Raw genomic sequence first — 12,567 nt, 5'->3', positions numbered from 1 at the left:
TATAATACAGAATAAATAATTCACCTGTAGTGGCTTCTAAAAATATATATATTAAACTAAGATTCACAGTCTGATGCTTCTGTGCTTTTAGTTCATAGGTTTCAGACCACTCAGAAAGAAAGGGAGAAAATGTCTTTAATACCCCCCCAACATTAGGGCAAAGTAACTCATGCTCCACTGAGAAATGAAGTAGCATAAAAATATTTCTAGCAGTTACATTGAAACCACACATAAAAGTTTGTTCAATCTCTTCATATAGGAAAAAACTTAAGTCTCCCAGAAACAGAAAGTGATGTATTTAACAGAGAATAAAAGAAGCTATTGGGGGGGATTAAGTATATTACTCATTAATAATTACAGAAATTAGGGCCTCCCTGGTGGCGCAGTGGTTGAGAGTCCGCCTGCCGATGCAGGGGATACAGGTTCGTGCCCCGGTCTGGGAGGATCCCATATGCCGCGGAGCGGCTGGGCCCGTGAGCCGTGGCCGCTGGGCCTGCGCGTCCGGAGCCTGTGCTCCGCAACGGGAGAGGCCACAACAGTGAGAGGCCCACATACCGCAAAAAGAAAAAAAATAAAAATAAAAATAAAAAATAATTACAGAAATTAAAAGTATATGAATCACAATGGCCCAGTGGTCTACAGACATAGGTTTTTATCTATTGGTTAAACAAGACACAATATCATTTAAACACACAGAAAAGAGAAATTGGAAAAAAACATAGATAATACACTGCACTCAGTCTTTGCTATCCTACAAGACAGTTAATTTTATTGTAAATTTTCTTTACTTAACACTGTTTCCTAGATGATATTATGTGACCTCAAGAAACAATATTTCAGGGGTTTCCCTGGCCGTCCAGTGGTTAACACTCCGTGCTTCCACTGCAGGGGGCAAGGGTTCAATCCCTGGTTGGGGAACTAAGATCCCACATGCTGTGCAGCATGGCCAAAAAAATTAATAATAAAAATAATAAACAATATTTCAATAGAAATAATAGAAATTTGCATGATAAGGTATGAAGTTGTTCAGTGCCTAGGTAGAAATATACTCTGACCTACGTTAACTCATCTCCTCTCTTGTGACAAATTACAGATCCCTTTTTTCTTTTGCCCATGAGTCCTTTGCCTATTTCATCATTGGATGAAAAAAGTCAAAAGGTACAAACTTCCATTTATAAGATAAATAAGTACTGCAGATGTAATGTACAACAAGACAAATATAATGAACACTGCTCTATGTTTTATATGAAAGTTGTTGAGAGTAAATCCTAAGAATTATCATCACAAGAAAAAATTTTTCTATTTCTTTAATTTTGTACACATATAAGATGATGGACGCTCACTAAACTTATTGTGATAATCATTTCATGATAGATGAGTCAAATCATTATGCTATACACCTTAAACTTATACAATGCTCTATGTCAATTATATCTCAAGAAAACTGGAAGAAAAAATTTAAAAACTCAATGAACACTTACAGTGGGTGAATTTAATTATATGTAAATTATACCTCAATAAAGTTGAATTTTTTTAAAGAAAAAAAACCTGAGGTTTCTCTCAAAGAGCATCAGAGTGTTGTGTAATTTCTGATTATCAAAAAATTTTTGCTGGTATAACCCATTCTATTTTCACTCTCTTATAATTATATATTTCAAGTGGCCAGTCCTGATACATATGTATATGAGTTTGATAAGAATATAAAATATTTCCATGTAAAATATGTAAGAGAAAGAAATTTTGACATAATCCATTAGAAGATAATTAAATATGCTTTCTTAACCATATGCATGTTGCTAGGCCCAAAGGCCTCTTCCATCCTTGTCAAGGGGAGTGCTAACCTTCTCTCCTTTCATACAACACTAAATATGCTATGAAGTGGTATGAAACACTTTGTACATAAAAATACATGAACTCATGACTGCTGACATAAAATAAAGTCAATGCCAATAAAAATATATCTTTTAAAATTTCTTTTCTACAACCTAAAGCTAACAGTACAGGCATACTCATTAGCATAATAAATAACTATGCATATAAGGAATTCAAATCACAATTATGCCCTTCATGAAATATGGATCTAAGACTCTTCATGAGTTATTCATCTATGTCTGACAGAATAAAAAAGGTTAATAAAATGTTTGACCTGAACAAACAAATAAATGTTCCATAAACAAATTCCCATCATCCACAGAAGAGAAGACAGGATTACTGAGACTAAATTAAATTCCCACAAAATTGAAAACACTTTTTTCAGGGCATAGTTTTAATCCACTCCTATAACAAATGCATTATGGTCAAAAAAAAATTTGTAAGCAGCCAAACTAAATACTTTTTTAATATCCCATAGGCAAAGTGTTCAGGCTGTGAAGCAGTATGCCTTTGACCCTTCTGAGTCACTTGTTTTCAATTGCTTCATTAATCCCTTCAGTCAGTCAGTCATTCAACCAATGTTCATTGAATACCAACTGCCATGCTTGAAGAAACTGAACAGGGTGGTCCCTATGTGAAAAGAAGAAATGCCCATTCTTTTTTTTTCAGTTTTATTGAAGTATAATTGACAAATAAAATTGTATATATTTAAAGTATACAATGGGATGATTTGACATACATACACTTCATGAAATGATTATCACAACCAGATTTAACACATACATCACCTTACATGGTTGCCATTGTGTGTGTGTGTGATAAGAATGCTTAAGGTCTACTCTCTTGGCAAATTTCAAGTATACAACACAGTTTTATTAACTATAGTCACCATGCTGTACATTAGATCCCCAGAGCTGATTAATCTTATAACTGAAGCCTTGTGCCATTTGACCAGAATCTCTCCATCTCCCTCACCCCTAATAACCACTATTCTAGTCTCTGAGATGACCATTCTGTAAGCCAACTCCCCAGAGAAAAATCTCAGCTGAAGAAGGTATTCTCCCCAGACTTGAAACTAAAGTGTCCCTAAAGACTACACATCATAGGACCCCAGTCCTGGCCACAGAAAGAGCCTAGATTGGGGAACTAAGACCTATTAGAATTCACACTGGAAGACAAATGACTTGTTTCTGTGCTACATGGCATTCTGAATGAAACTCACCTAATACTGCTATTCAGTTTAGCTTGTTTTTAAGAAACCAAACATTGTAGACTCACTGGGCTTCTAGGAACTATTGAATTTCACTACATATCTGAGTATCAGTTGGGAGGTTCAAATGGCTTAAAGATGAGTTTGCCAAAACTCAAGGTACTGTATTAATTCATTTGCATATTGCTAAAGGTAAAGCAATACTTCTAGTCAAAATTGGATTTCCTGAACTCAAATGTGACATAATCTTGAAAGACTTTTTCAAAATAAACATGAATTCTCATGAAATATATACAAGCTGGAAGAAAGATATGTATTGGGGGGGAATAACACAAGAAAGGTGACAAGAATCTCCTTAAAAGCAACACATAACTATTGCTTGATTTTTCTAAAGTATTTTTAAATTACAGCACTTAAAAATGGGCAAAAGTAACCTAGACAAGAATTATTTTAACTTTAACAAAACTTCATTTAATTTTTCATAAAGACTAGTTTTTAGACATAAGTAATTAAGGAGTAAAAAAGGAAAGAATTAAGATGAATAATCAATCCAAAGTTACTCTAAGGATATGAATTTGTTGATTAAGAGTAAAGAATTCACTATCTAAATTCTATTTTAGCAAACACAAATTCTGTTTGATAAAAGTGGCAAAAAAGCAACAAATAAAATTTATGAGATCTGCCTTTAGGCAGACACCAATAAATAAAAATTATTTTATAATATTTTGTTATTTAAATAGAAATTTATTTTGCTTAACTATTTTAAATTTTTTAAACTACAAAAGTTATATATTTGCTGGACTGAAACTGGCACAAATAATTATTGTTATAACTATTTTCTTTAAAGTAATTTTTGTGTAGAAAACAGTAACACATATCCATTTCTGGCAAAGACTAATATTCTGGGGAAAAAAGAAATAAAACAAATGCATAGGTTTAGTGGATCACATACACTATATCCTTTACTTAAAAAGTAATTCATTTCAGGGCCTCCCTGGTGGCGCAGTGGTTGAGAGTCCGCCTGCCGATGCAGGGGATACGGGTTCGTGCCCCGATCTGGGAGGGTCCCATATGCCGCGGAGCGGCTGGGCCCGTGAGCCATGGCCGCTGGGCCTGCGCGTCCGGAGCCTGTGCTCCGCAACGGGAGAAGCCACGACAGTGAGAGGCCCGCATACCGCAAAAAGAAAAAAAAAAAAAAGTAATTCATTTCAATGATACATAAAGAAATCCCTATGTTTAATTCTAAATCACGAAAATTTTTCTACACCACCTCCAATAAGGGAAATTTGTTCTAATCTTAGAGTACATCACTCCTGGGCATTACTTCTATCATACCACTATGCCACACACACCAAAAAATAAAAAATAAAATAGCAAATCTTTCAACAAACTATAACTTTGATTCTTGTAATCTTCTTTCCATAAAACTATGCAATACGTTCTAAATTTTGCCATTTTTATATGGTGATGCTTTAATGGTTGCAGTAGTTGTGGTAATGTCAGTTACACTAAAAAACAACAGATGGGCTGGAGGGAAGAACAAAGCATTTTCTACCATCTGGAAGCCTGTAGAAATTTTAAAAAGCAGCAAGATAACTTTTGTATCTCCATCCGCCAATTACTCCTAATGTGATTGTGTTTTAATTTTTCATATTTTTCTGCTAAACTTTAAGTACTCTGAATATTGTTTCCGTAGAAACTGTTCCTGCTGCTTCATCACTCACACACTAGCTCCATGCTGCATTCACACAGTATGGGCATAGCTGAGGCTTTGCAAAGCAGAGAATATTTTTTTCCAACTACAGATCTTGAAAGATGTCATATATGCTTTCTCCATCGTTAACAAAGTTTTTTTAAAAGAAGGGAAATGTAGAATTTTTATACTCCTAAGTGTTCAGAGTTATTGCAAAATTCACTGCTAAAGGTAAATTGTTATATGGTCCAAATCAGAATAATTTTCCTTCCAAGAAAAATTTTTAAATGTTCAATTAATATGAACTGTTCCTACTCATTTGAAATACGAAGGTAACAAGATGGGATAAGAAGAGGAGAGAAATTTGCTGTTGGAAATAAGTATAAGTGACAGATAAAAGGTATTATTTTTTTTCATTGTATTTTGATAACTGAATACTAGTAATTTCTAATTTACAAACCATAACTTTTCTTTTAAATAAAAAGAAAAAAGGAATAATTTTCTACACTGTTCTTCTTAATTAAAATACTTAATAATTTATCTTTCACTTTTTATTCATTCCAAAATATTTATATCTATATTAATACATCTAAACTATTTTAGATTTAAATGAAAGAGGCTTGGTAGCATCATTGTTTTCCCAAAGACTGAAGTTGATTTTTACAATACCTTAGGCTTCCTAAATGTTATTTAAAGAACATATCCAGATTCTTCCACCCCTCAGTCCCACACTCCAAAAGTAATCATTTTTGTTTTAGGCTTCTACCTTCTGGTTTTTCAAATGTTTATCATTTTAATGTCAAACAATATACTGTCATTAGATTGAATATTGGATAGCACTAACATGAAAGGGAAGCAATTGTTCTAGAGAAAAGAAAGGTATGAGAGTTTTTTAGTAGAAACAAAAAGAGTTGGGACTTTGACTTCTAGTAGCATGGTAGACTACTCTGAAGGGCCCTATCACTTCCTGCTTTTCTATGTTGGAACATTACCCATTTATGCTATAATTAGTAGTTTACATGTTTGATTATGAGCTCCTGCATATTATTGATCTTTCTATGCCTCAGTTTTATCACCTATAAAATGGGAATGGTAATAATATTAATAATAGTAGCAATTCTTAGAAGGATTAAATAAATTACTATGTATAAAGCACTTAGAATACTGCCTGGTGCATAGTAAGTGAAATAAATATTAGTTATTATTATCATATGGACTCTTGGAACAGTGTTATGGTAAAAGAACACATTACTAATTAGACAATCAATGTATGCTCTAAAACATCTTCATGGTATGTAATACATGCTATCTACAAATATTAAAATACTCTCACTCTAAAAACATTGGAAAATTAAAGATGACTTTTTGATGAACTACAAGGGGAAAAAAGTATAATAAATCTTTCTTTCTGCACTAAGCAAAGTTTTCACATAGCCAAGGCTTATCAAGATTTGAACATAAGTTCTAATTAGAACATATGTTCTACATTAATGAATTAATGCTCAATAATGGCATTCTGTCACCTACTTAATTAAAACAAAAACACTTGAACTTTGAATTAGTACAGTTTTCTCTATGGTTTTAAATATTACACACTCAAAACAAATTGTATGGGCATCTGAATCTTTCTTTTTTTAGCATATCAATAAAGCAGGTAGTAGCTCTGCTTCTACTTTACACTTATTTTAAATAGTAAACTTCATTTCAGTGAACAAACGTTAATAGACTTTATCTACAGGCAGGAAAACCACTGAATACAGATCCCCATTTTAGAATATGTGGGAACCCTCCTATCTATTCAGTGATAGATTCCGTGTGTCACAGAGGTCAGATAATTGAGAGATAAAGCCCTATTTTAGCAGGCAAAATTTCATTTACTTACCAGTTTCAAGTTAAAGTTATAAAGAGGACTTAAATGATAACATGATTGCTTGACTATATTATATTTTTCAATCCCTTTTTTTGGTAATTTTATTTAGTATTCCAGTGTCTTGAAATGAAGTAATGCACCATCACTCTCCCCAATCTGTTTTTTAAAGACGTAGGGAGTTAGTGAAGATTTCTAAACTATTAAACACTTCAGAAGTTTTGAATGAGTTACTAATGTAGTTCTTTTTAGAATTTAAGAGCCTAATGATACAACGATGCCAGTACACACCAGGCAATAAATATGTACTGCTGTATTCTTGTATTTCCTTTCAGATAACAGTTGATTCTAATTTTAAGGCATCCAACTTTAGCTTATAGAGTAAGATTTATATATTTACATACACCCTTTTTTATTTTGGCAATATCCCAGATATGCACTCCAATGCTAGTTCAAAAGTATAGACCATATACTGGTTAACGAGTTAAAAGAACTAAGTTCATTAAAAGTTCCAAAGTCATTAGTAGCAGAATATAACCTAATATTACACAAAAAAATAACTTTGTTTCTCTTTTATATTCTCCAGTAAGCAACTTAGAAAATGTAACTTTTTTTATCTTGGAAATATAAATATTTTTTAATAATTTAGAAATAAATTTAAAGCCTCATTCTATCTTTGAAACCAGAGTATTTTAATTGAGGAGGGAAAATGTAAAATTATATATTTCCAAGAAAGATGCATGTATTTCCAAGAAAGATGAAAGCAAAGTCACCAACCTGATACAAATAATCTCCAAGACCAAAGGGCCAAGGAGCTATGCATTTATTAAAAGACAAAACTCACCCTAACTAGTGAAAAGCAAAACACTTTTCTGGTGCTACCACTCTACTAAACAACTAACTCCTCTGCCAGCCCCCTCATCCACTATGAAATTAACTCTCATATCAGTATGGGACAGAGAAACAGAAACCAAAACACAAGGCTTTTCCATATAGATTTTTTTTTTGAGACTGAGCACTTCCTTTTAAGAGACGTTCACAGCCTCAATGACAGTATGTCTAAAGAAATTTTGCAGTGGAAATACATGGTAATATGATGAATTCTACCATTAAAACATTTAATTTATAAAACACAAAAGAATAAACCCAACTAGCATTCTAAGTGCAACTCCTTATCTTTGGCTGTAGAGTGTTTCTAAAACCTCTGGCAGACAAGTTAAACAGATTTGCTATGGAATGTACCAAAGTCAAACAATCTGCAACTGTAATTACTATTAAACTTTTCATGAGAATGAAGTATGCTGTGTTTTACATTACTACATAAAAAATAAAATGATAATGAAAACATGAGACCACAGCAAAAGATTTCTAACTTTCATAAGGAAAGTTTTTCTAAGGATTATAACCTCAACTGATAAATAACAATAAAGACATGGCTTTTTAATTTATTTATAAGATTACCGCAAGTCTTTTCCATGTGAATAAAATACTTATCGAAGGAGCAATACTACAGTTCATAAAGCAGCATACTGATAGGCCATAGATCAACCATGGTTTAGCTACATGGTTATAAGGACTTTACAAGCACAATTCTTGTTCAAATGGTATAAAATCCAATCAACATAAAATCTAGAAATCACCTCTTTAAAGACCTTGACCATACACAATAGAAATACTGTATATGCATACAAGTAATGATGACCATCAAAAGTAAAGCAATTCATTTTACTCCCAAAATGCTTCAATAGAATTGACATAAACAATTTGTCTAAATCATGGTTACTGAGATATCAACAATAAGAGAAAGAAAACAAAATAACAAATATGATAAATCCTGTTCTTCCTTCTCTTCCTTCCCCCATATCTCCTTACATTAAGTTATAATCTATTGTGTTACACTAGCAGGCCCACCATGTCCCAAACTGAAACTCCCCTTTTCTGATAGGGGTTCTCTCGCCCTATTTATATTTATATTTATATTTATTTATCACATAATATATTATATAATATTAATATTTCTGGTTAACAACCCAATTATCATCTTATGCCACTTAAGTCACAATGGGTTTCTTTAAAACTGATTTATCACTATTAATACAGAAAAGATATTTTTTACTTCCCAAATAAAAGGAAAAAGCAGGACCCCGGAGGAAGATGGCGGAAGAGTAAGACGCGGAGATCACCTTCCTCCCCACAGATACATCAGAAATTCATCTACACGTGGAACAACTCCTACAGAACACCTACTGAACGCTGACAGAAGACCTCAGACCCCCTAAAAGGCAAGAAACTCCCCACATACCTGGGTAGGGCAAAAGAAAAAAAGAATAAACAGAGACAATAGGATAGGGACGGGACCTGCACCAGTGGGAGGGAGCCGTGAAGGAGGGAAGGTTTCTACACACTACAAGCCCCTTCGCGGGCGGAGACTGCAGGTGGCGGAGGGGGAAAGCTTCGGAGTAGCGGAGGAGAGCACAGCAACAGGGGTGTGGAGGGCAAAGCGGAGAGATTCCGGCACAGAGGATCGGTGCCCTCAGGCACACACCAGCCCGAGAGGCTTGTCTGCTCGGCCGCCGTGGCGGGCGGGGCTGGGAGCTGAGGCTTGGGTATCGGCTTTCAGTCGGAGCGCAGGGAGAGGACTGGGGCTGGCGGCAGGAAGAGAGCCTGAAGGGGTTAGTGCACCACGGCTAGCCCGGAGGGAGTCCGGGGAAAGGGTCTGGAGTTGCTGAAGAGGCAAGAGTCTTTTTTCACTTTCACTTTTGTTTCCTGGTGTGCGAGGAGAGGGCATTAAAAGGGCTGCTTAGGGAAGCGCCGGAGACAGGCGCGAGCCGCGGGTAAGGCGTGGACCTCGGAGACAGGCGTGGGCCGCCGCCGCCGCCGCCGCGGCCCGCTGCCGCCGCGGCCCGCCGCCGCCGCCGCCCGCCGCCGCCGCCGCCCGCCGCCGCCGCCGCCGCCCGCCGCCGCCGCCGCCCGCCCCCGCGGCCCGCCACCGCCGCCGCCTGCCGCCGCCTACCGCCGCCCGCCGCCGCCGCAGCCGCGGGGCCTGTCTGCGAGCGCGGGTCACTGTCCGCCCCGCCTTCTGGGGGACCTGTGCACCCCGCCACTGCCGGGGTCCCGAGACCCGGGGACGGCTTTCCCGGGAAAGCGCACGGAGCGCCACGGGCTGCTGCAACGTCACGCCGGCCTCTGCCGCCGCAGGCCCGCCCCACACTGCGCGCCCCTCCCTCCCCTCTGCATGAGTGAGCCAGAGCCCCCGAATCAGCGGCTCCTTTAAACCCGTCCTGTCTGAGCGAAGAACGGACGCCCTCCGGCGACCTACGCACAGAGACGGGGCCAGGTCCAAGGCTGAGACCCGGGAGCTGTGAGAGCAGAGTCAGGGAAATCTCTCTGTGCAGCCTCGGAGGCAGCGGATTAAAGCTCCACGGTCCATTTGATGTGCCCTGCGTCTGTGGAGTGCATGAATGGACAGCGAATCATCCCAAATTGAGGAAGTGGACTTTGAGGACAAGATTTAAGACTTTCCCCCCTTTTCCTCTTTTTACAACGAATTATTCCAAAGTAAGGAGGTGGACTTAGAGAGCAAGATTTCAGACTTCTTGCCCTTTTCCTCTTTTTACAACGAATTATCCCAAATTGAGGAGGTGGGCTTGGAGAGCAAGATTTTTGATTTTTCCCCCTGCTCTCTTTTTGTGAATGTGTATGTGTAATCTTCTGTGTAAGATTCTCTCTGTATAGCTTTGCTTCCACCATATGTCCCAGGGTTCTATCGGTCCGTTTTTTTTTTTTTTTTCAATAATTACTTTCTAATTTTAATAACGCTACTATATTTCATACTTTATTCTATTTTACTTTACCTGCTCTTTCTTTTTTTCCTACCTTCCCTTCCTCCCTCCCTCCCTCCGCTCTTCCTTTCCTTCTTTCTTTTTCTTTCCTCCCTCCCTCCCACCCTTCTTTCCACTTTCTTTTTCTTTCCTTCCTCCCTCCCTCCCTCCTGTCTTTCTTTCTTTCTTTCCTTCCTCCCTCCCTCCCTCCCTTCTTCCATTCACTCTTCCTTTTGCTTTCATTGCTCCCTCCCTCCCTCCTTTCTTTCCTTCTTTCTTTCCATCCTTCCTCACTCCCTCCCTCCTTTCTTTCTTTCTTTCTTCCTTCCTTCCTTTCTTCCCTTCTTCCTTTCTTTCCCTCTCTCTTTCTTTCTTCTACTAATTCTTTCTTTCTGCTTTTTCTCCCTGTTATTCTGAGCCGGGTGGATGAAAGGCTCTTGGTGCTGCAGCCAGGAGCCAGTGCTGTGCCTCTGAAGTGGGAGAGCCAACTTCAGGACACGGGTCCACAAGAGACATCCCAGCTCCACATAATATCAAGCAGCGAAAATCTCCCAGAGATCTCCATCCCAACACCAGCACCCAGCTTCAGTCAACGACCAGCAAGCTACAGTGCTGGTCACCCTATGCCAAGCAACTAGCAAGGCAGGAACACAACCCCACCCATTAGCAGAGAAGCTACCTAAAAACATAATAAGGCCATAGGCACCCCAAAACACACCACCAGACGTGGACCTGTCCACCAGAAAGACAAGATCGAGCCTCAACCACCAGAACACAGGCATTAGTCCCCCCCACCAGGAAGCCTACACAACCTACTGAAACAACCTTAGCCACTGGGGTCAGACACGAAAAACAACGGGAACTACGAATCTGCAGCCTGCAAAAAGGAGACCCCAAACACAGTAACATAAGCAAAATGAGAAGACAGAAAAACACACAGCAGGTGAAGGAGCAAGATAAAAACCTACCAGACCTAACAAATGAAGAGGTAATAGGCAGTCTACCTGAAAAAGAATTCAGAATAATGATGGTAAAGATGATCCAAAATCTTGGAAATAGAATAGACAAAATGCAAGAAACAGTTAACAAGGACCTAGAAGAACTAAAGATGAATCAAGCATCGATTAAAAACACAATACATGGGCCTCCCTGGTGGCGCAAGTGGTTGAGAGTCCGCCTGCCGATGCAGGGGATGCGGGTTCGTGCCCCGGTCTGGGAGGATCCCATATGCCGCGGAGCGGCTGGGCCCGTGAGCCATGGCCGCTGAGCCTGCGCGTCCGGAGCCTGCGCGTCCGGAGCCTGTGCTCCGCAACGGGGGAGGCCACAACAGTGAGAGGCCCGCATACCGCAAAAAAAAAAAAAAAAAAAAAAAACACAATACATGAAATAAAAAATACTCTAGATGGGATCAATAGCAGAATAACTGAGGCAGAAGAACGGATAAGTGAGGTGGAAGATAAAATAGTGGAAATAACTGATGCAGAGCAAAATAAAGAAAAAAGAATGAAAAGAACAGAGGACAGTCTCAGAGACCTCTGGGACAACATTAAACGCACCAACATTCGAATTATAGGGGTTCCAGAAGAAGAAGAGAAAAAGAAAGGGACTGAGAAAATATTTGAAGAGATTATAGTTGAAAACTTCCCCAATATGGGAAAGGAAATAGTTAATCAAGTCCAGGAGGCACAGAGAGTCCCATACAGAATAAATCCAAGGAGAAATACACCAAGACACATATTAATCAAACTGTCAAAAATTAAACACAAAGAAATCATATTAAAAGCAGCAAGGGAAAAACAACAAATAACACACAAGGGAATCCCCATCAGGTTAACAGCTGATCTCTCAGCAGAAACTCTACAAGCCAGAAGGGAGTGGCAGGACATAATTAAAGTGATGAAGGAGAGAAAGCTGCAGCCAAGATTACTCTACCCAGCAAGGATCTCATTCAGATTTGATGGAGAAATTAAAACCTTTACAGACAAGCAAAAGCTGAGAGAGTTCAGCACCACCAAACCAGCTTTACAACAAATGCTAAAGAAACTTCTCTAGGCAAGAAACACAACAGAAGGAATATACCTACAATAACGAACCCAAAGCAATA

The 12,567-nt window shown here is 38.4% G+C and overlaps 1 protein-coding gene and 1 non-coding gene across 9 annotated transcripts in view; both read right to left on the bottom strand.

Moving 5' to 3' along the window:
• BBS9 (Bardet-Biedl syndrome 9) overlaps positions 1 to 12,567 on the bottom strand; it is a 483,985-nt gene that overhangs the window by 337,303 nt on the left and 134,115 nt on the right. The window lies entirely within an intron of this gene.
• Positions 1,733 to 1,863, bottom strand: LOC132496573 (U6atac minor spliceosomal RNA). The gene has a single exon (XR_009533468.1). It is a non-coding gene; the product is annotated as a U6atac minor spliceosomal RNA (small nuclear RNA).

This window comes from Mesoplodon densirostris, chromosome 9 (assembly GCF_025265405.1).
Source record: "Mesoplodon densirostris isolate mMesDen1 chromosome 9, mMesDen1 primary haplotype, whole genome shotgun sequence".
NCBI lineage: Eukaryota > Metazoa > Chordata > Mammalia > Artiodactyla > Ziphiidae > Mesoplodon > Mesoplodon densirostris.
This window is presented reverse-complemented; position numbering and strand designations above follow the sequence as displayed.